This window comes from Podarcis raffonei, chromosome 2 (genome assembly GCF_027172205.1).
Source record: "Podarcis raffonei isolate rPodRaf1 chromosome 2, rPodRaf1.pri, whole genome shotgun sequence".
Lineage (NCBI taxonomy): Eukaryota > Metazoa > Chordata > Lepidosauria > Squamata > Lacertidae > Podarcis > Podarcis raffonei.
In genome coordinates, this window is record NC_070603.1 from 25,836,501 (window position 1) to 25,859,234 (window position 22,734).

The window sequence follows — 22,734 nt, forward strand, 5'->3', positions numbered from 1 at the left end:
TAGGTATTAATTAAGATGTCGTGTGGGTTCATTAGATGGAACATTGAGAGCTAAATCCATTTCTGAGGACAGTGAAATCAATGGTGGCCTCGAAGCTACGTCAGAGTGTGGGGTCTGGGGCTATGGAACATTCCAAGGGTCAAGAAAAGCTCTTTGCAGTTCCACTTTCTCTTCTAGTTGCCTTCGTTGAATAATTATTTCCCCCTCTTCAAGGACGTTAATTCTGAAGTAGGGATGAAGAGTTCACTTCATTTACAGTTTTCATGCGTCCTTTCATAAGTCTGTTCCATCCTGCTTCCACATTGAAAAATGTTGTTTAAATCTGAATTGAATGTAAGTTGGACTAGACGTTCTAAGGGACCTCTCAACTCTGCGTCTACACAACCCCGAGCAATTTATCTTGGGAAAGGGGCATATGAAGAATGGAATAACCATTATGTGCCTGGATGGTTAGTGCGTTGTGCTGATAATGCCAAGGTTGCAGGTTCGATCCCTGTACCGGACAGCTGCATATTCCTGCATTGCAGAGTGTTGAGACTAGATCAGTGGTTCCCAACCTTTTTTTGGCCATGCCCCACCTAAGCATCTCTAAACTCCTAATACCCCCCGACTTATAATTCTTATTATTCAAAAAGTGAACTCCTATTCACATGGAGGAAGCCTAAAAGGCCATGAACTGTTAGTAACTCATTCTCAAATTGCTCCCCTTAAAAATCAAATTGCGCCCCTGTGCCCCACGTTGGGGACCATGGGACTAGATGTTCCTCAGAACCCCTTCCAACTCTACAGTTCTATGATTTGTAAAGCTGCTAATTAGTGAAACAGAAACTTCAGGAGCACCTAATTGTGAGTCTCTTCCATCTTGACTGGTTAGGTGGCTCTCTGTATGAGGCAGATATTCCCATATGCTCTATGAGGGGAACGGAAACCAGGTGTAAAGATCTGGAAAGGGGCTGGTTCAGAACTATAATGAGAAAGATAGAGCAGGGAGGGGAGAGACATGAGACAGATAGCCAATAGCGCAAGTAGCTGTTTTAATTTCCAGTCAGTGTGTTATGCACATGCTGTGTAACTCCAGCTTACAAAATGAGAATGCTCATCTGTAATATCCCCCCCATTTCCCCTTTTCCAATACGATTTTCTTTTCTTTTTATATCTTGCGTGCGTCGTCGTTAGCGCTGCCTTTGTAGTGGTACGGGCTCGTCTTTCCTACAGGCGCGACGTTGCCAGGGAGAGGCACCCGGCACTGCGTGGTAATTAAAGCCTTTGTAGATCATGCATATTTTAATTATGACTTGTTTTAATGTTGAAAGTATTGACTCAAGCTGCCCACATGAGACACAGCCACACATTCCATGAGGGCCGGCAGTGACGGCCAACACATTCCTCAAGATCCCCAAATATTAAACAGACATTCGCTCGTTTTTGAGCCTTGTCTGTTTCTAAGCATCTATAAATCAAGCTGTGTAATGGGTGTGCGGAGAGAATAGCCTCCCATATGTTGGAAAGTTGAACCAAAGCACTAAGAGTGGCAAAAAGCGGTGGCGACACTAGAAGAGGGGGAGAAAACCCACAGGCTGTTTTGAACGGAATATGAGCGCACCTTGTCTTTATTAAGGGACAAGCAGAGGCTGGCTTTCCACTAACATAGCCTCCAACTTCCAGCCCGATTCCCCACAGGGATCCAAAAAGTTCTCGAGTTTCGACCTGCACAATGGCAAAGTTCTAAGCTCTGTTGAGGTTGGGGAAGGTTTGGTGTTGTGTTTTTTTTGGTCAGTGAAAGGGGTGTCAAATAACACAGAAGTGCCCTAGACAAAACAAGATGTGTAGACAGGATGGAAACATCTCAATCTGACAATTACCTGATAGAGAAGGAATATGTGTCTACTTAAAAATAATAATAATAATACAAAAGTTCCAGGAATGGAAAATTCCCTGCCTATGCTTCCTGCTCTTTTTTTGTTATGCTGACCAAGGTAGGAAGGATTAGATTTCAGCTGCCAAAAGAAATATCGTCTGTATGCTTCTCATTCTCGAGAAGGAGAACGCAGACACACAGACCTTTTCCAATTCCCGTCTTTTGTATTTTTCTCTCACGTAATGCCAGTCAGCCAACGGTGGGCACCACAAACCGGGGCTGCCAACTGAATGAAATATTGCGGGGGCCCAGGTAATCAATCGCATGACACGGTGCATGCACAACATTTGAGTGGCAATGCCCATCAACTTTGAGGGGTCCTGGCCCCCTCAAATCTTTTATCATTCATCATTAATCAACAGAAAGTGAAAGCAAATAGGGTGCCTTGCATAATGGCTTTGGCAAAGCCAGCTACTTTTTTCAAACTCTGAGTAAGAATTATTCTTTAAATATTTTAGGGAGAATTCAAAATATTTTATTAAAAATTGCAAAAGAAAATTCTGAGAAAGCCTAAATCCCCCATAGAAAAATCTAGCTTTTTTAAAGAAATAAACTAAAATGTGAAGTAGTTTTACTAACTTCTCTTTGTACAACCAGAAGAGATATGGGCTTAGGGTACACTTGGCAAATAGACTACCAAGCTATGCTGCAGCACACAAATCAATTATTTTGAAATTCTTTCTTTAAAAAAATATTTAATCATTTTTTCGATACAAACTACAACCGCAAAAGACACTACAACAAAAACCATAATACAATGGTACCTCGGGTAACATACACTTCATGTTACTTACGCTTCGGGTTACAGATTCCGCTAACCCAGAAATATTACCTTGGGTTAAGAACTTTGCTTCAGGATGAGAACAGAAATTGTGCTCCTGCGGCGTGGCAGCAGCAGGAGGCCCCATTAGCTAAAGTGGTACTTCAGGTTAAGAACAGTTTCAGGTTAAGAACAGACCTCCAGAATGAATTAAGTTCTTAACCCGAGGTACCACTGTAACAATAACACAATTTGACAATTCAGATTTAAATAAACTGACTGCATATACCTATACCTATGACTGCACCCTTTTAACAATATTTTCCCACCTCTCTCTCCTCCCCCCACTTCCCACCACTATCCAAGGTACCACTGTATCTCCCTCAATCAATTCCAGGTGAGCGGCCTGTCAGTTTAATCTTAACTTCAACTCTGGGGATATCAAAGCATCCTCCATTGCACCTGAGTGGAGCTTAGAGGATCCCACAAGCTCAGGGGGTGCATGAAAGGCTGTGTGGCACACAGTGCTCTCAAACCCAACAAAGTTGAAATGACAGGAGGCTCAGAGACTGTGATTTCATCATCATCAATTTATTTGTATGCCCCTTTCCATAGTTGAAACTGTGCTCAAGGCGGCTTACAACATGACAAGATTTACATAAGTACAAACATAACAGAATTCATAAACAATAAATAAAACACATCAAAAAATACACAACCTAATGGAAACAATTTCCTCATAAATCATAAGATCTAAAACTAAAGATACAACAATAATATCAATAACGGCAACAGCTCTCTCAACAATACTAAACAATACTCCAGCCCAAGAATCTGTTCAGCAACCTCAGCTTTTGTAGCTGGAGTCAGTCAGCACTCCACTTTCCCAGGCCAGATGGGAAAGGGCCAGTAAGGCAGGGTGCAGGCCTTCCAGGGCTCACAGCCAAGATGGTCTCATTTAAAACAAAACAGATAAAAATTAAAAACAATTTAAAAGCAGCAGCCGCAGTCCTTGTGAAGCCTGCCAAGCCCCGCCCCAAGCCAGGTGGAAAGAGGCAAGGGCAGGGTCCTTTCATGGTGTGTTGAAGGTAAATGAAGCTGACCAGAAGCATTTGTTTGTTTATTTAAATTTATATGCTACTTTTTCATTAAAAATGATGATTAGAGTGGCTCAAAACAGAATAACAAACAATGGCAATTAATACATTCCCCCTAACATTCAAATGCTAAATCATCTCAAAACATAGCCATTTAATTTTGTTTTGTTTTGTTTATATACCACCTGTATCTTACAAGGATCTCAACGTGGTGTACCTGGTTCTCCTCCTCCCCATTTCATCCTCACAACAACAATCCAACATATAACTCGGTCTGATTATTATCATAATGTTTTAAAGTCATCACAAAATTAGGTAAAGGTAAAGGTACCCCTGCCCGTACGGGCCAGTCTTGACAGACTCTAGGGTTGTGCGCCTATCTCACTCAAGAGGCCAGGGGCCAGCGCTGTCCGGAGACACTTCCGGGTCACGTGGCCAGCGTGACATCGCTGCTCTGGCGAGCCAGAGCCGCACACGGAAACGCCGTTTACCTTCCCGCTAGTAAGCGGTCCCTATTTATCTACTTGCACCCGGGGGTGCTTTCGAACTGCTAGGTTGGCAGGCGCTGGGACCGAGCAGCAGGAGTGCACCCCACCGCGGGGATTCGAACCGCCGACCTTTCGATCGGCAAGCCCTAGGCGCTGAGGCTTTTACCCACAGTGCCACCCGTGTCCCCTTAAAGGGAGAATTTTTATGCAGCACATTGCACTCCCATGTAGGCACCCATCCAGATACAGACCAGGGCTGTTTCTGCTTAGCAAATGGACGACTACATGCGCACTGCAATGAAGCCACAGTGTTTTACAAAATTACTGGTCATTAAAACAGATCAGTTAATGACAAATATAATACACATTCTAATAGGGCTATCATAGGCATAATCATAGGCATGTTTTATAATTTATGTTTTGGAGTTTGGTGGGAGGGCAGTGCCTTGAAGCTACATTGATTTGTCAGCTCTTTGCTTTAATCAACTAATGATGAAATCCATTCCACCACCATCCTTCCCTTCAGTGTAAGGTCCCAGGGTAGACATGAGAAAGAGCATGAATGGGGGTTTGTGCGTTATGTGCAATTTGGAGCAAAGAAGTAACTAGGAGGTCAAGAGAGGGTTGGGAAAAATGTGATGCACACCAAGAGTTTTGCCATGTCAGGAAACATATACAGTAGTAACAAGAACCTACAAAAGCAAAGGGGACGCGGGTGGCACTGTGGTCTAAACCACTGAGCCTAGGACTTGCCGATCGGAAGGTCAGTGGTTCGAATCCCCGTGATGGGGTGACCTCCCGTTGCTCGGTCCCAGCTTCTGCCAACCTAGCAGTTCGAAAGCAGGTCAAAGTGCAAGTAGATAAATAGGTACTGCTCCAGCGGGAAGGTAAACAGCATTTCTGTGTGCTGCTCTGGTTCGCCAGAAGCGGCTTAGTCATGCTGGCCACATGACCCGGAAAAACGTCGGCTCCCTCAGCCAGTAAAGCAAGATGAGCGCCGCAACCCCAGAGTAGTTCGCAACTGGATTTAACTGTCAGGGGTCCTTTACATTTACCTTTATTTGCAAAAGCAATGTAAAATATTATTCTGCTTTTCCATAAATCCATCAGTAGGCATGGCTGGGATCAGCTGTCTGGGAATGTCTGTCTGGATAAAAAAACCTCTATCAGCATATGCTTTAAAACCTGTTTGGTGGAAATAAATATTGTAAATACTTTTATGAGTTTCTAATTATATTATTTTTTTATTTACAGTCAAACCTCGGTTCTCAAATGCCTCCATTTTGGACCATTTTGGCTCCTGAACGCTGAAAACCTGGAAGTAAGTGTTCCGGTTTTTAAACATTTTTCGGAAGTTGAACATCTGACGCAGCTCCTGCAGGAAGCTCCTGCGGCCAATTGGAAGCCGTCCCTCATTTGTCAAACATTTTGGAAGCTGAATGGGCTTACAGTACGTTCGACAACCAAGGTTTGACTGTATTTTGAAGATTTATATATCACTTCACACCATAGCTGTGGTTCACCATTAATGAGCCATAAACACAAAACGTGCTTAAAATGCTCTTAGCATGTTGGGGAAAAATTTTTTTTTAGCAGGTATGCAGTGCTTTTTTTTTTAATGTTATGGGGTACTCTCATTTTGACTCAAGGAAATCACCATTTTATAGTTCAAATCGGGGAAAATAAATACAATAAATGGACAAAAGTACAAAGGTTCACAAAATGTTTAGCGGTATGCGTACCCCTGCGTACCCCCCAGAAAAAAAGCACTGGAGGTATGTATGGAGTGTCTGAAGGTTATTGTGTTCCCCCTTCTGGAGCCGCCTGGCACTGATTAACTGTTCCATTTAATGCACCACCCACCTCCTTAATAGTAGCTTAACCCCTTCCTTTTGCCTGCTCTGGAAATTTCCACTCCAACTTAGGGCAAACAGAGGAAAGAAAGAGGATCAAAAAGAGAGCTCTTTTGCGATGACTTTTCCCTTTAGTGACTTTTCAATAGGTAACACCAAACCAGGTATTTGTATTATGAATGGTGGTTGGATTTTTGTTTTTCTTGACCCAGGAAATCTTTCTCTTTTTCACAGTTGTTGAAATCCTAGCCTGAATGTGCTCCAGTGACTTTTGTGAATATTTCAGCACACTTTTTTTTAATGGGGTGGGCGTGGCGGCCTGTCACCTGATTCTCAAGATGCCAGGAGCGACCTAAGCAGATTCCTGGAGCTAGATTACAGCTGCAAATTGGGGTAAATGTTTAACTGGGGACTTTGGAGGCTGTGGCTTTGGAGATGTCTGATCCTTAACGCAACCCTTGTTTTCTTTTACAGTTTCGTGATTGCAGGCGTGGAGGTAGCAAAGGGACAATGGTAAGTGGCTTCATATTTGATATCGCGGTTCCTGTTACATCTATAAATTTGACACCGATACCAGTGTTTTCCTGAGTGGCATTCTCTACAAAGAAACAGCAGAACATCAAAACTGTGCCAATATTCTCCCAGGGAAAAGAAGGCAATGTTTTAGAGCAGAGAAAAGGGCAAGCATCTTGACTGACGTGAAAAGGTTTTGGAGGGTGTTGATTTGATTTACTTGGCATCTGTGGTGATTTGTCTCTTGGACCAAGTTGGTTGAAAGCTCTGAAGTTGAGCTCTTGCCATTAGGAGGATCTCACTCACCTGCAAATCGACTTTGCTCTCACAAGGAAGTTGTTGTAATCGTGGACATTTTATGGTGGGAAACAGATGCATACTGAGGAAACATGCCTCTTAAATACGTAGGATTGATTCTGAAGGAATGTGTTTCCTCTATGCACAGATACTCTTGGAGTAAATCAGTTGAGAACTGCTTGAATATGAAATCCACCTGGGTTTTTGAAAGGTTCATAATCAGGAGCAAGCAGGAAATCTAATCTAATGCAATGAAAGCAATCATAGAGAATGTGATGTGATGTTAAAACAAGGGCTTCATGTGAGTGAGATCCTAATGGCAATGATAACATTTTCCATATGTGTTCCTCTGTAGGTATTTTTCCATGGGGAAAAATGTTCCATTGCAATGGGCGCCTAATGTTTGTTTTCTTTCTTTCTTTCTTTCTTTCTTTCTTTCTTTCTTTCTTTCTGAGGGGTGGACAGGACAGTTAACAAACTCACACAGGCAAGCCTCAAAGCAGAAACTCTCCTCGAGAAATATTTGTGGAGAGTTAGTGGAGACCCCTATTCCTCAGAGTTACAATTCTTATTTCTCCATTCCTCTTCCCAGGGAAGTCTGAGAACTGTAACTCTGTGAGAGGAATAAGGGCCTCCTCATGACATTTAGCACCATTAACAAGCTATAGTTCCAGGGATACTTAACAGGGAGGAGCAATGACTCTTTAAAGTGGCATGATACTACTTTAAATCTATAGTGCAGATGAGGCCTAATTCTAGTTCTGCCTGCCTTCTCCTGCCTTCTATGAATGGCTGGCCAGAGATCTTTTGTCACCTGAGCAAGGCCAGTCCTACCATGAGGCAAAGTGATGCAGCTTCCTCGGACGGCAAATTCTGAGGCATGGACAATGACTAGAAAGGTGTACCATGTGGCCTGCCCTGCAGCCCCTAGGCCATCTTGCTGCCATAGCATTGCTGGCGTACCAGTGAAGTGACCTGAGGTGACTCATCTTGGGTGGCCACAGGGAGCAGGAGATCACAATCTGGCCTCAGCGTCAGCGGCTTCCAACTTGGCTTTGGGTCAGCCAAAGACACAGCCAAAACCAAAGCTAGGGAGAGCAGTAACAACGCCTCCTGGAGCGTCCAATTTTCACATATGCTCTCAGTGAAAAAGGGGAGTTCCTACAAAGCAGATGCATTGCTACTGGTCTCCTTCCAACCTGGATCTGTGTTGGGAGCCATTAGTGGGACATTTTGCCTCAGGCACAGGGCCAGCTTAATATATTTTGGCACCTGAGGCAAACCACAAAATGGCATCCTCTCTCCACCAGGGAAGAAGGGGTGAGTGAAGATCTACCTCATGAACAAGGGGGCGGGGAGTAAAGCTCTACACTGGAATCTGATGCCTCTGTGGATCCTGCTGCCTGAGGTGGTCTCCTCACCTTTCCTCATGGATGGACCATCCCTGCTGCTGGTGGTGTGGTGGTTGGGGCTTCTGGGTTACAGAGGAAAGGGTTTTTGGACAGGCCTGAGCCTTAGCACCTCTCTTCTTAAACATGCATTTCAAACTTGAATTGCTCTGTAGGTCAGAAGGGGGGAAAAACTGAACAAAAAGCTATCTGCCCATTTAAAGCAATGTCTTCAACAGTTGTTGTTAAGTTTGAAAAGCCCATTAGGTTTCAGGATCTTCACTCCCATTTGTTCCCTCCTGGGTAATTACTGTTGGTGTGGGAAAATAAGAAAAGTTCTTTGTAGGTCATCACTTGGCAGCTAAGGAGGTCAAGTACAACTCCAAGCTAACATGGTAATCAGCATGATTTTGGGCAAAGTGGGGCAAAAACGCCTTTCTCCTCATGCATTCTTTCTGTTGTGAGCGTGAGCAACACAGAAGATGAGTTCTACTGATAAGAACTTGCCTGCTGTGACAATGACGGCTGAAGCTTTATGCCAAGGATGGATTTGGATAAATCTGCTATGAATTCACAAATAAAACCCACAGGGGTAATTTTGAAAGTAATTTTTCCTTCAAAATTAAAGTAACTGTTAACAGCGAGCTTTTCTCCAGCTCTTTAGAACTCTTAAAAGTCAATTAATATAGCTCAACCATCAATCTGTATTCTAGGTGAGTTGTTGGATAAATTAAATGTGACTTAAGTTAAAGATGGTATCATACTCCTATCATTCATTAGTGCTTTAGATGGGTTCCTATTCTACTCTTTTATGCCTGTTAGCACTCCACTTTCTATGAAAAGATACAGGGCAGCAGTGAAAATCATTTCTCTTCTACCTACTTTTCTGAAAGAAAATATTCCTTTAAAGCCAATTCTGTGCATGCTTAGAGCTACTATACAGTGTGACTCTGTCCTGGGTGTGGGGAGGACACCATTCTCTGCAGTGCTTCAGGCTGCAAAATGTCTTAGAGCAGCCCTGCTTTGAAGCTAGAGACTTTTAGGTAGGTTTGACCTTCTAAGTCCTTTTGTTTCTTCATGGGCAATCTCTTTCCTGGGCCATCACAGTCTCACTTCATTCACATTTTCCACTGCAGACAGGGCAAGCTTATAGAAATCTCCTCAGAAGCAGATTGCACTGGTTTCAGTGGTGCTTACCAGAAAATGGGTTTGGGCCAACTTATCATTTTCTGCTGTTGACCTTTCCTCTTTTCCCTATCTGTGATCTGGGATTCACATTCGGCAGAATGAGGTGCTAATTGAGTGGTGAAATAAGAGTACTGAGGTGATAAAATTGGCTGGATCAGTTCAGGTAGTTGTGGGGGAATCACATTTTAACATTCTTCATTTTTTTTTAAAGGGAAAAAAATTAAGAAACTAGTGCAGCAAAAGAACAAACTGGGATAGGACATTTCTCCCTGATTGGTTGGCCTCTTCCTCTCCCATCTTGTAACAAGCCTAATAGTGGGAAAGCAATAAAAACAACTTTCTCCATCTGTACTCCAGTCCACTCTATCATCTCAGGAGTCTGCATAGACTAGACTGGTTTCACCTCCCAAGTGATCTGAGCAGAGATTGTGTCAAATTTGTGATCTCCTCTGGGTTAAAGTTCACACTTTGGATGCGAACAGAAATGTTTAAAAGCAGTTTCAACTGCCCCATCCTTTTCATCAACATGCACCATAGACCACATTTCTGAACCCAGTTAGGTGGAACCCATTGAATTCAGTGGGTCTTACTTTTGAGGATGTGTCTCTAGGGCTGTTGAGATCCATAGCAATGTCACTTCCAAGAGGCATCTAGGCGAGAGTGCTTTGACCAGCTGTTAACCCAAAGTCTATAAAAACCAGTGATTGTCAATAAAAAGTAGCCTCTGGAGCACTTCTTAATAGATGAGCCGTAGGCGGAACAGTCCATGCCAAAAGAGTGGGATTTCACACTTGCTTGTCTGCCTGGGGGTATATTTAGCAATTTGAATGCTCGTGATTTGATGAACAGTTGCTGCCTCATGAAACAGATGGCTTGCGAAATGATCTCTAGGAAGGCTATATAAGGTCAAACACCAAACGTCCTTTCTCACATTTAATAGCACCGACATGAATGCTGAGTTTGGAAAATGGTGCTTGTAAGGCTGAGGTGCCAAAACTTTCTCAGTTTTGGAAACAATGCAGTTCTGCTCTGGCCTTTTATTTTCAATAGCTTGTTGCCATGTTTTTATCACACTGTGGTAAGTAGGCTGTGGTAAGTAGGCTGGATGGAGATTACCACTTGACCAGACCTGATCTGGGATGCCATTTGTATACAGAAGCCTCTTTTAGGGGGTGAATTCTCTTCTCTGGGCTTGGATGTGGGAGTCTGCCACATGCCTTCATTCTCTGGTGAAGAACAATTCCCCACCATGTGTTCTGGTGAACATGAGAAAATGAAACCATCTTGATATTATTTTTCAAGTTTTAAACTCTTTCTCGCCCTCTTCAAATGAAGCTTTCCTGACAAGATGCTCAACTTAAAATAGTCATCTTGATGTAGTCACAAGCAATCTTTCCCCTAGAGGAAATAATCATTCTTGATCAAAAATGTCATTTTTTGAGGGAGGGGGAAAAGAAGAAGGCTCCATCACATAATTTATGAACAGAATCATCTGACACTTGATAGTAACAGAGAATTCTAACTTCTAGTGAAATTACTGGCTGCCAGTAAAAGATAATTCTTATGCAACCATTCCAGCAAAAGAAAAAAGAGAGGGGGTGCAGGGAGAAAAATGAAATGAAATATTTGGCGTGTTATCTTGTACTTACTTGCTTTCTTTCAAAGTAATTGTGCAATAATGATAGTTCAGTAGATGTCATGCGTTGATGGTGTTTATTCGCTATGCAAATTAAAATTAAAGTCAACTGAAAAATGGTTCTAAATTGTTGCAATTCTTGTCAATAGACTTGGTCTTCAGGGCTTTGAAATCCTGAATCACAGCTTACGTTCTGGAAATGGGGCTCCCGCAGGACTTGACATGAAATCATAGAATTGTAAAGTTGGAAGGGACCCTGAAGACCATCTAGTCCAACCCCCTGCCATGTAACTGTCCCGTACAGGCATCGAACCGATGACCTTGGCATTATTAACACCACACTGAAACCAACTGAGCTATCCATGCACTGAAGTTCCTTAAAATGAATGGAGATTACACAGCTGCAACATTTGTTGGGGTCATCCCTTTAACTGGTGGAAAAAATATTGTTAAGGTTGGCAGGATTTTATGATTACTTTGCTTTTTTATACTTTATAATTTATAGAGGCACCGACAATGCATGATCCAAATCAGCCTTGTTAAGGGGTCGAGAGATTGAGATGCAACAGCTGGCTGTGCTGTGGACAGTCAAAGGGATTTTTAAGGGATTTACTCATTATCATAGAAATCACATACTGTCTTGTCTTTCTCATTTAGGCTGATAGAGGAGGGCTCTATTCCTTGCTGCTGCTCTTTCCCTCGGGCAAAAATGCCATTATCATAGCTGTGCCAGTTTCGCTCCTGTTGCTGTGGCAGAGCTGATCGGAATATTTTGCAGCAAAAGAAGCTTCTGCTGAAAGCGTTCGCGCTCGTTAAAATAAACAAACGCTGACAGTGTACCCACTTACCCACTTAGAGCACAAAGCAGTAGTTTATTTGACATACACAATGCAGAATTCTTTGCAGTCATCCTCAATAAACTGCTTTTAATCCAGATATATTCTAGATCTTCAGCCCACAAGAGTGGGTGTGGTTATTGAAAATGTGTTTCGATATCCTCCTCTTGATGAGGTTTCCATGCCTTCTCCATGCCCTCCAACACAATAAAGAAGTAGTGGTTGTTGTTTTGGTGTACACCCCCACCCACAGCAACACTGGACAGGTATGACTACACCCCCTAAAGCTGGGGCCACCTCCATCTGTTATCAGTGAAGTCAATATGGGCTACTGAGTGGCCACTTCTGGAGAACCACAGCCAATTGCAGTCACGAACGACTCTGGGGTTGCGGTGCTCATCTCGCTTTACTGGCCGAGGGAGCCGGCGTACAGCTTCCGGGTCATGTGGCCAGCATGACTAAGCCGCTTCTGGTGAACCAGAGCAGCACATGGAAATGCAGTTTACCTTCCCACTGAAGCAGTACCTATTTATTTACTTGCACTTTGATGTGCTTGCGAACTGCTTGGTTGGCAGGAGCTGGGACCGAGCAACGGGAGCTCACCCCATCGCGGGGATTCAAACTGCCGACCTTCTGAATGGCAAGCCCTAGGCTCAGTGGTTTAGATCACAGTGCCACCTGCACTGTAGTGTTGTGGATAGTATCAGGCTAGGACTGTAGGGGCTGAGGTTCAAATCCTTACATTGTCGTGAAGTTCATTGAGTGACCTTCAGCCAGTCATTATCTCTAGGTCTAATCAACCTCATAGGGCTGTTGTGAAAATACAAATGCCACACCTGCTTTGGCCCTCAGCCACAGGGTTGTCGATATTTCATTAAGTTCCCTAAAGTTTGGACAAAATACCCTATCAGCAAAGCCTCTGTTGAAAAGCACGGCCATCTTCTTAGCAGCCTCTTTCCCACCGCAGATCAACTTATGCTTCCACAAATAGAAAGCAGATATACATCACACACATACAATTGCAGAGCAATGCAAATAAGTGAACATGGCTAGTTAACTTAGTGGAAAATTTCCTCTTGATACCAGATACTGCAAATAGGGCAACCGATTGTTAAAACAGATCCCCTGCAACATCTGTCAGTGAAGCTTGTCAAACACATTTCACTTAGAGCTTGAAACAAGGCAATGGAAAACGGGAAGATTAAACACAGATTAGACCAACCTGCTTTGTGCAATTTAGTCTCCTTGATTGCATATGTTTACCTTACCATAACAATCACATCAGTTTAATAAAGCTCATTCATATGAACATAATTTATATTTTGAGCCGGGTGATGCTCATATTAATATTTTTAGTTAGGCCATGCTTTTCATTGGAAAACTCCTTCCTAGCTATTCCCATTTCTTCTTATCTCTGGCATTTAATTTCAATAAGTAAGAAATCACTATCCACCCATCTGGTCTATAATGAAGCTGAGTATATACTGATGGAAAAGTGGCTCCCCATTCATGTTAATGAATAACATTTATACAATGTGGATTAGATCTGAAGACTAGAATGACCATATTAATATGGAGGTGCTGCTACTGAAAAGAAAGATATCTTAGCTTCAAGATACCTAGTGGCTTTGATAGCTTGAAGTATTTTTCACCAGTTGCGACTGGTGTGCCAATTGAAATCCTTCAAAGACATAAATTGCCAGGCCACTGTTATCTGTGCCCTGGGAGCTTCTGGTTTAGATTATTTCAGTGCGTGTTGTATATAGGACTGTCTTTGAAGACTGTTTGGAAATGTTAGAATATATCAGCACAATAATTAACTGGGCCCAAGTGTTTGGCGCATGTCACTCTAGTTTTGGAACAGCTACCTCATCTGCCAGTCCATTTCTGGACAAAATTAAGAATGCTGGACTTTTTTTAACCTAAGCAGGTTGGAAGCAGGATACCTTAACATCTGCTTCTTCCCATGTGAATCTGCTCAGTTACTGAGATCAACCTCAGAGACCCTGCTTGGTGTCCCTACTCCCTACCAGCCCCTCCATCTGGAGTAAGGCAGAGAGGGGACCTTTTCAGTTGTGGTTCATAGGAATTTAGGCCTTAGGTCTATCTATCTCAGTATTGTCTACAGTGACTAGCAGGATTCCACACATGGAGTCTCTCCTAGGATCTCCTGTATGCAGGGCAGATTCTCTGCCCGTGAGCTATGGTTTCACACAGGCATCTGATTGGCCATTCTGATAAAAAGGATGCTATATGGGCCTTTGGTATGATCCAGACTACTTTTATTGTATTATGATCACCTATGGCCCTCTCCCTGAAGGTGTGTCTCCACCCCCATCGTTCAGCCCGGACACTGAGGTCCAGCTCCAAGGGCCTTATGGCTGCTCCCTCAATACGAGAACTGAGGTTACAGGGAACCAGGCAGAGGGCCTTCTTGGTAGTGGCACCTGCCCTGTGGAATGACCTCCTATAAGATGTCAAGGAAATAAACAACTATCTGACTTTTAGAAGACATCTGAAGGCAGCCCTGTTTAGGGAAGTTTTTAATGACTGATGTTTGATTGTGTTTTTAATATTCTGTGTTTTTAATATTCTGTTGGAAGCCACCCAGATGGGCGGGGTATAAACAAAAAATTATTATTATTATTATTATTATTATTATTATTCAGTCTTTCAAGGTTCGATCATTTTTGGAACTCCTCCCCAGTAAGGACACTGTCCATATTTCTTCTTTTTGGGTATCAGGTGAAAACATTTTAATTTGCTTGGGGTTTCTTGAGTTTTTTTTCCTTTTTGTCTTTTAGCTATTTAGGCTAAAAGGATTGCTGAGGATGAAACAATGCTTTTAGATTCACTGTTGCTCATCAGCTTCTCAGCATGTGATAAGCTTTCATTCTCCAACTGTGAAGGCCTCTCTTTTCCAGGCTCTAAAGAGATCTGCACATAATAATGTATGTGTCGATGTTGTGTTTATCGTGGCTTGCTTGCTATTATGGTGCTGAAAGGATAGCGCCTACTCCTAAAATCTGTCAGGGTATAGATCGGGAGTAGCTAAATATCCTGCTTATTTGTTGATAGAACTAAATGGAGCCTGCGTTATAGCTCCAGAGGAGTGAATGTTACTTTATACATTCTTATGCCAATGTGGTTTTTTGGAGGGCATCTGAGGACATAGCCTTGCCTAATGTGTTGCATTATTTGGTTAGAGAATGCTGCTTCACCTATCTGAGTGCAGAAGTTCCCAGAAGTTTCTTGGTAAAGCATGTATGCATTATTTTAAAATTCAATGAAACAAAGGTGCAGTTGTTTCAGAAACAAAATCTGCTATGAGTTCTCCCTGTTGTGGGCTTTGATTCGAAAGGCCAATGTATTAGTTAAGAAAAATAATAATGTACAGTGGTACCTCTGGTTAAGAACTTAATTCGTTCTGGAGGTCCGTTCTTAACCTGAAACTCTTCTTTTTTTAAAAAAATAATTTTTATTGATTTACAACACAAATATACAATTTTATCCAATCTTTTATCCAACCTGAAACTCTTCTTAACCTGAGGTACCACTTTAGCTAATGGGGCCTCCTGCTGCTGCCCTGCTGCCGGAGCAAGATTTCTGTTCTCATCCTGAAGCAAAGTTCTTAACCCAAGGTACTATTTCTGGGTTAGTGGAGTCTGTAACCTGATGTGTCTGTAACCTGAAGCATCTGTAACCTGAGGTACCACTGTGATGCAAACTTCTTGGGCCTGCACCACTTTAGAATGAGGAAGAAGGATTTGCTCCTGCAAATCAAAAATAGCCTCTTCCTTTTTTGCTAGCTTTTCATGGGTAAGCTTTTGCTCACTGTTTTAACATGCAGCATTTAAACATGCAGTTTCAGTAATATCAGAATTAATTCTGTCACCTGCGTGTCATCATTCAAATTAGCACTGCTGTTGTATGGTTAGTGTGGGGACCCTGTGGCCCTCCAGATATTGTGGTATCCCTGACCATTGGCCACGAGGGCTGAGGCTGATTGGTGATGGAGTCCAACAAGTCTCCCACTTCTGAACTGAAGTACTGTTCCTTCCCAAAGTACAGCACTACTAAGATCTGTTGACTTTTTGGTGCCTGGATTAGGCCTTAATATTTTACTGGGAAATTAAGCTAAAAAAAGCTCACCGCCAACAGAATGTAAACGACAAAGTGGTCATGCAAATAAGTCTGTAAAGAAACTCAAATTGACACACAGTTTAAAAATAACGTGTGTAAAAATAGGAACACAAGTAATATGAAAGGTTAGGATCTAATTAATTTATACAAAAGACCTCAGTAGTGTCTACATATATTGGTGTTGTTTGTGCTAATCTTTTTCCAAAGCTGTTGAACAGAAATAGCCTATTATGCAACTCAATGGAAAGCCGTTCCATCTCACTGAACATGTAAAATGTTCCATCCTTCACCCCTTCTTGGTTTTTTAGCTGTTGACACTGTTCGCCTGAGAATATGCTACATCTTTATCCCTTTGTGGTTGCATCTACCAAGCCTTTGACCACAGAACTGAATTGATAATATTTGTGCATTAATACAGTTATCCTTTCCCAGGTGTTAATCTCTGCTAGAGGCTGTAGGCTGATAAATGATTTGGGCAAAATGAATGCCAACGCCTACACTTGGCACAAATAGAAAGCAAATTGACATTAGATTTTAGGTGTTAAATGTCAATAACATTTCACCCCTTCACAATCCACAGTGTGTACACACCAAGTTTCGACTGACTGATAATAAAATTGCGCAGATAGAGAAGGCAATCAAACCCATTGTTTACAAGGCTGCTACAACAGAATGATGAATAGGAGATGTGAGCTGGGAGTTTTATTTAATGAGATCAGTGAGTCCTTGGACATGGAGAAAAAACCAAACGCAGTGGGATGTGTGTGACCACATGATGCTGTTATCCTTGAATGGTGCACTTGACTCCTGAGCTAAAGTAGCAGTGATTTTTCATGCATGTTGGAGCTTAAGGAGAGGTGGATAAAGGCACCAATTCAACAAATGGGACTTACTCATAGTTATCTGCTGAACTTGAATTCTACCCTGCCTGAAAAGAATAGCCGAGGTGGAAAACAACAACAGGAAACCCACAAAATATCATAAAATGACAATATAGTACAGAATAAAAATAGTTAAAAGGAGACTGGCAAAACATCAATCAAAACAACTAACTAAAATCAATTTTGACAGAAGCTTAAGGGCAACAGGCCTGGCGTGTGTTTTTTTAAGTATTAGACAGCAAATAATTAGAAATGGACCTTCTTTGGGCACAGAGATCTAGAGCCTGCAAATAGCTGTTGAGAAGGTTGGAGAATGAGCTCAGCTGCATATGGAATCACAGAAAAGGCAGGGGGTGTCAGTAATAACCACAATCTGTTCATCATTTAAAGGTCACCTAGATAGTAGTCATTATTATTATTATTATTATTATTATTATTAACCTCTGGTATCAAAAGGAGGCCAATTATACCCATAGCTCTTGTACCAATCCAGGTTTTCTTGCTTCCTTGAGAAAAAGGAACACAGTTTGAATGAAATATAGGAGACAAATAAATCAGTGCCTTTTCCTTCCCTTCAGAAGGAAAATGACAGGAAGATTGTTATTTGGATCAAGGGAAGAAACAGTTTGTTTCCCTCTGTCTTGAGACCTTTCTGATGTTGTGCCTGTGGGTTTGTTTGTTTGTTTGTTTGTTTGTTTTGGTTACCTGTTACACTGAGAGAGAAAAATAAAGCAAAGCCAAGTTAAATTTTTTTTTTTTATAAATTACAGCCATCCCCAGAGTTTCACAGTCCTCTCTTCTCAAGCGAAACCTTGGATGAAAATGGCCATCGTAAGGATTTTTAAAATAGGTATTAAATAAGCCTGCCTGACTCATCATAGGTATGGAGTGGACACATGGTCATGCAAAATTGCTTATTTTGGAAGACATTTTAAGGCTTAGCCAAATTTTTCAGAGCAATGACGAATACAGGGGATTTCCCCCCCCCCATTCATTTAAACGTTGAAACAATAAATTTGAAATGACCGGTGGCAGCAACTTTGTAACGAATGCCACTGATCCAAACCTATAATCAACTGAAAATGTTATCCCCTTTAACATCTGAACAACAGGTTCTGAGTGAACATGAACCTGATACTCCCTGCTTGTCTTAGGAGTGTTTTTATCACCTGATCATGCCTGAAGCCTAGACATTGAGGAATCCATCTCTGACAACCTTATTCACTTGCTGCTGAAGCTGGCAGAGATCACTTCTGCTAACAGTATTCAGTTCTTCTGCTTGTCTAAGCCAAAGGTCTTTCAAACATTAGCCCCATCTTCTGGCGCCGACACTTTCGGAGGCGTACACTCCGTGCAAGGCAGCTTGCGAAAATTAAAACCACAATGGAATGTATCAATAAAGTACAGGCAGACAGGAGAGATTGAAATAGTCATCAACGCAGACCCTTACCTAAAGCAGTTCAGCAAAAGTCTGCTGGTGTAGGAAAGTCTCCACCAGCTGACAAAAAATGGTGAAAGGGTCATGGGTACAGCAGAGGACAAGGTGTTCCACAATCTTGGTCTTTCCCCCCACAAGGCAAATAAATTAAAAACAAGGGGGGGCACCAGGCAAGCATTCAAGTATTGTGCAATCACAGTAAGTGGACTTGCCTACACATTCCTCGTGGGTGGAAGCCTACAAAAAACTAATAAGTACCAACCAGTTGGAACTGTAGAGAACCGGGTTCGAATTCTTGTTCCTGTTGTAGGAGGAGAGAAGACGTTATGCCTGAGAATGCTGAAGCTGTTACTTGACATGGGTTTGTTTCTGTTGAGACGGTTATATTATTCACTGTTACATTGTTATGCCTGCTGTTTTACAGACCTTTAACTGTGAATTTTACTACTTAAGTTAACTCAGCGAGGCTGCTCACAGTTTCAATGCATTTTTCATAAACATTTTTTAATATGTTTTGGGGGTTTGGTTGTTTACTTTAAAATTTGAATTAACTTTTATTGTCTGAAGTACTGTTGTGTAATATATTTGCATTGCTCCTGCTTGTTAGGTTTTCATAAGCTATACAGTGGTACCTCAGGTTACAAACACTTCCGGTTACAGACTCCGCTAACCCGGAAGTAGTACCTCGGGTTAAGAACTTTACCTCAGGATGAGAACAGAAATTGTGTGGCGGTAGCAGCGGGAGGCCCCATTAGCTAAAGTGGTACCTCAGGTTAAGAACAGTTTCAGGTTAAGAATGGATCTCCGGAACGAATTAAGTTCGTAACCAGAGGTATCAGTGTGTGTCTGTGTGTCTGTGTGTATGAATGAAGATATTTTAGTTTCATTGTGGATCTGAAAGCAGAGAGGTGACAAGGGATGGATTTCTATCTTTCTTAAAGAAGTCCTCAGGAAAATGTACACACACATTTGTTGACATTTCCAATATACAGTGGTACCTCTGGTTGCAAACGGGATCCATTCGGGAGGCCCGTTCACAACATGAAAAGAGTGCAACCCACAGTGGCACATCTGCACATGCACGGGTTGCGACTCGCCACTTCTGCGCATGCGTGTGACATCATTTTGCGCATCTGCGCAAGCGCAAGCGGCAAAACCTGGAAGTAACCCTTTCTGTACTTCCGGGTCACCGTAGGACGCAACCTGAAAATGCGCAACCTGAAGCAAACGTAACATGAGGTATGACTGTACAACCTTTAGAAGACATCTGAAGGCAGCTCTAGAGAAGTTTTTTAATGTTTAATTATGTTTTTAGATATGTTGGAAGCCACCCAGAGTGGCTGGGGCAACCTAGTCAGATGGGCGGGGGTATTATTATTATTATTGAATAGAATGTCCCTCTATTCATCAGAGAAAAGTCAGAAGGTTAATATATTATTATTCCACGTGCTACAGACACTGGCAGCAGAGCACGGTGGGGGCGGGGGGGGGAGGACTGACTTCTGGGCTCTGGCTTATGCAAAGTGCCTCTAAACAGTAATCTGACCTTTTTCATGATATAGTTTCCTTGTTCTGAAACTTGCGTCACCAGCTTTCCTTCTTGTTTTTATGTAGCAGCATTTCACTTAAGCAAGTGGGTGATGTATCTTCTTCCTTTCAGCTACCTGAACTGCAGCAATGAATAAAACTGAGTCTGCACTCCAATGGAGTTGCAGGTTTTTAAGGTGGCCTAGGTCTCTTTATCATTTTCCTTGCTCCAGAGGTTGTTGTTATTATTTCCATTGTGCGGAAGGGAAAATTAGGCTAACTGCTTCAAGGCTATTACTCATCAGGTATCTGAACCCAGCTGTAGGGTTCACCTGCTGACCACACTGGTGCTCTTCAAGTCTACTCCTTGAACAGATCATTTTTACATGAATACTTTCAGAGTGTTTCCAGGCATGTGATGTTTGTTTAACAATATGAAAGAGGGAGGGATTGTACCTACTAGCAAAATACAAGGGGAGAAAATCAGTTTGTTTGTTGTGCCAGAGACCAGGGCTATGAATTCCCATATGCGTGCTGCAGCAGGTAACATTCAGTTTCTCTTCTTACAAGTAATTATTTTATTGTTACAGTAAATACAGTGAATGTGGCATTAAAGCTGTTTGAATTTGTATCACAGTGTTAAATACTTACCCTTTGCAAATGAAACGTTTCTCGGGAATCTGGAAAGGCTGTACTTTCTCTATATTTCCTGAAGACATTTACACAGCGTGCCATTAGAAAGAGGAAGCTTAAAAGATGTAAACAGCCTAGGCTGTGATTTTTGCAAAATGAATCCATGTAATTTGCAAATAGATAAATAGGATAGGCATTCATGAATGGCAAATGCAAAAGAGGCAGCCATTTTAGTCTGGGTGTTTTTTTTTATAAAAAAGGTTAATGTGGCACTTTAAAGATGAACACATTTATTGTGGCATTTAGTTATTGCATCAGACCTATATGCACCTTATATTGTTGAGAAATTGAGTTTTCCTTTTCAGGTTGTAGGGTGAATTGGCTGTTGTGTGAACAAACAGTTTAAATTAGATTAGTAAAAAATAGCACTGAGCGCTTAGTTTGTATCCAGTGCTGTTTAACTTTTCTCACCTGTTGAGCAGAAGTACAACATATACACAGCTCTCATAAAGTATATTTTGAATGCTTACTGGTTTTAGATATAGTTGTGAACTATCGGACACGCAAAACCTGCTTGCTGCTGTATCTACTGATGTCATGGGAAAGCATGTTCTCCTTCATAGAGAGCAAGTGTTGCGGTGGGGTCTGACAGGCCACCCCTCTGTTGCTGGGTGGGTTAGTATGGATGACCATCTGCAGTGATTGGGCGGTTGGGTTACTGGGCAAATTTTGGTGTTGCCATTTAGGAGGATGGACCAAAGGTTGTGGTTCGAGGACCCGATCCCTGCGTAGTGGAATGAAAACACGAGGACATGTGATATAAGGTTAATGGGCAAGAAAAGGCCACAACTTTATTGATTACAGCAAGTGAAAAGGTATTGGCTTAGGCATTGGATTACGTCATCTGACTCCACCCCCTCAGAGAGGGATGAGTCTAAAACAGGGGGGTTTATTCACCAGTAAGTGGAGCCTGTTGATGCTAATCCAACTATAAGCTCTCCCCTGATGTCACCGAGGGTCGTGCCATGGCCTCCCGCCAAGCAGGCATCAGACAGAATACACAACCGCCAGATTCATTTAACGGAATACCCAAAAATTGAAGGCATAGGCGATGGCCACACCTAGCCCTTCGACACACCACAACACATTATTCCAATGCCTAACCTACCCACCAATACCATGAAAGTTGTGACGATTGCTATGAGGTAGGCGAAAAAACCAAAAAGCCTAATGCCAAATGGAAAAATTCCTACCAGGCCCCCTAGACAACCAGGGCGACCAACCTAAGGTCCATAGCAAGGCCAAAAGAAAACTGAGACCCTGAGCTCTAAGGGAGTGGAGGGTGGGTGACTCGCGATGGGACGACGAAAAGTGAGGCCGGAAGGCTGGTGCCGCAGCAATTTGGGCTGCTAAACACGCCCCCTTGCAGGCACCTGGTTGGGTGCCTGCCTGTGGGCGTAGGCCAGCCAGGTGAGTGGGAGGCAGGGGGCTAACGCCCCCTGCTTGAGGCGGAGTCCAGCTCCCGACCACAACCACTCCCCTCTCTTGCAGGAGGAGAGTCTTTATAAAATCAAGTCACGCAGCACTGACTGGGCTCTTTTGCTGTGTGCATTGGATCACCCGCCCACCCTCCCTAATCTAGGGCTATTTCGTTGACCTTGCTATGCCTGTCATCTGCTTTTGGGGCAGGGGCCTGGTAGGAATTTTGTCCATTTGGCTGATTGGCTGGTGCCATTTGGTTTTTGCCTAATGCGTAGCAAATCGTCACAACTTGTAAGGTTGAGGTTAGGCATTGGTTAAAAAATTGGTTGGTGGAGGGGTAAGGATTGGTGGTGCCTGCCCCTCCAATGCTGCTGCGGAAAGGGAATTCTGTTAAAGGGATCCAGGGGCTTGTCATTCTTTTGTCCATACTCCTGAATGGGGCTTAGGGCCGTGCAAGCCCCCGGGAACATGCGGGGGGGGGGGATGAGGGTCTGGAGCCCGGCTCCATGCTCTCCCCAATATTGTTTTCCCTTACTGGCTTTTGCTGGAATTCGGAAATCAGTTCTGTCCCTGGGCATGGGGACAGATAGTCACAACCAATACCTAAGCAACCACTCACATTTATGTTTTTTAATAAAGTTGTGGCCAAAATTATG

General features: G+C 42.6%; 1 protein-coding gene across 1 annotated transcript in view; it reads left to right on the forward strand.

Moving 5' to 3' along the window:
• The first annotated feature begins 6,262 nt into the window (after positions 1-6,262).
• KCNJ16 (potassium inwardly rectifying channel subfamily J member 16) overlaps positions 6,263-22,734 on the forward strand; it is a 43,831-nt gene continuing 27,359 nt past the window's right edge. Inside the window, exons 1-2 of the mRNA XM_053375416.1 lie at positions 6,263-6,280; positions 6,591-6,629. The gene's annotated coding sequence lies outside the window, so the exon portion shown is untranslated. The remainder of the gene's footprint in view (positions 6,281-6,590; positions 6,630-22,734) is intronic.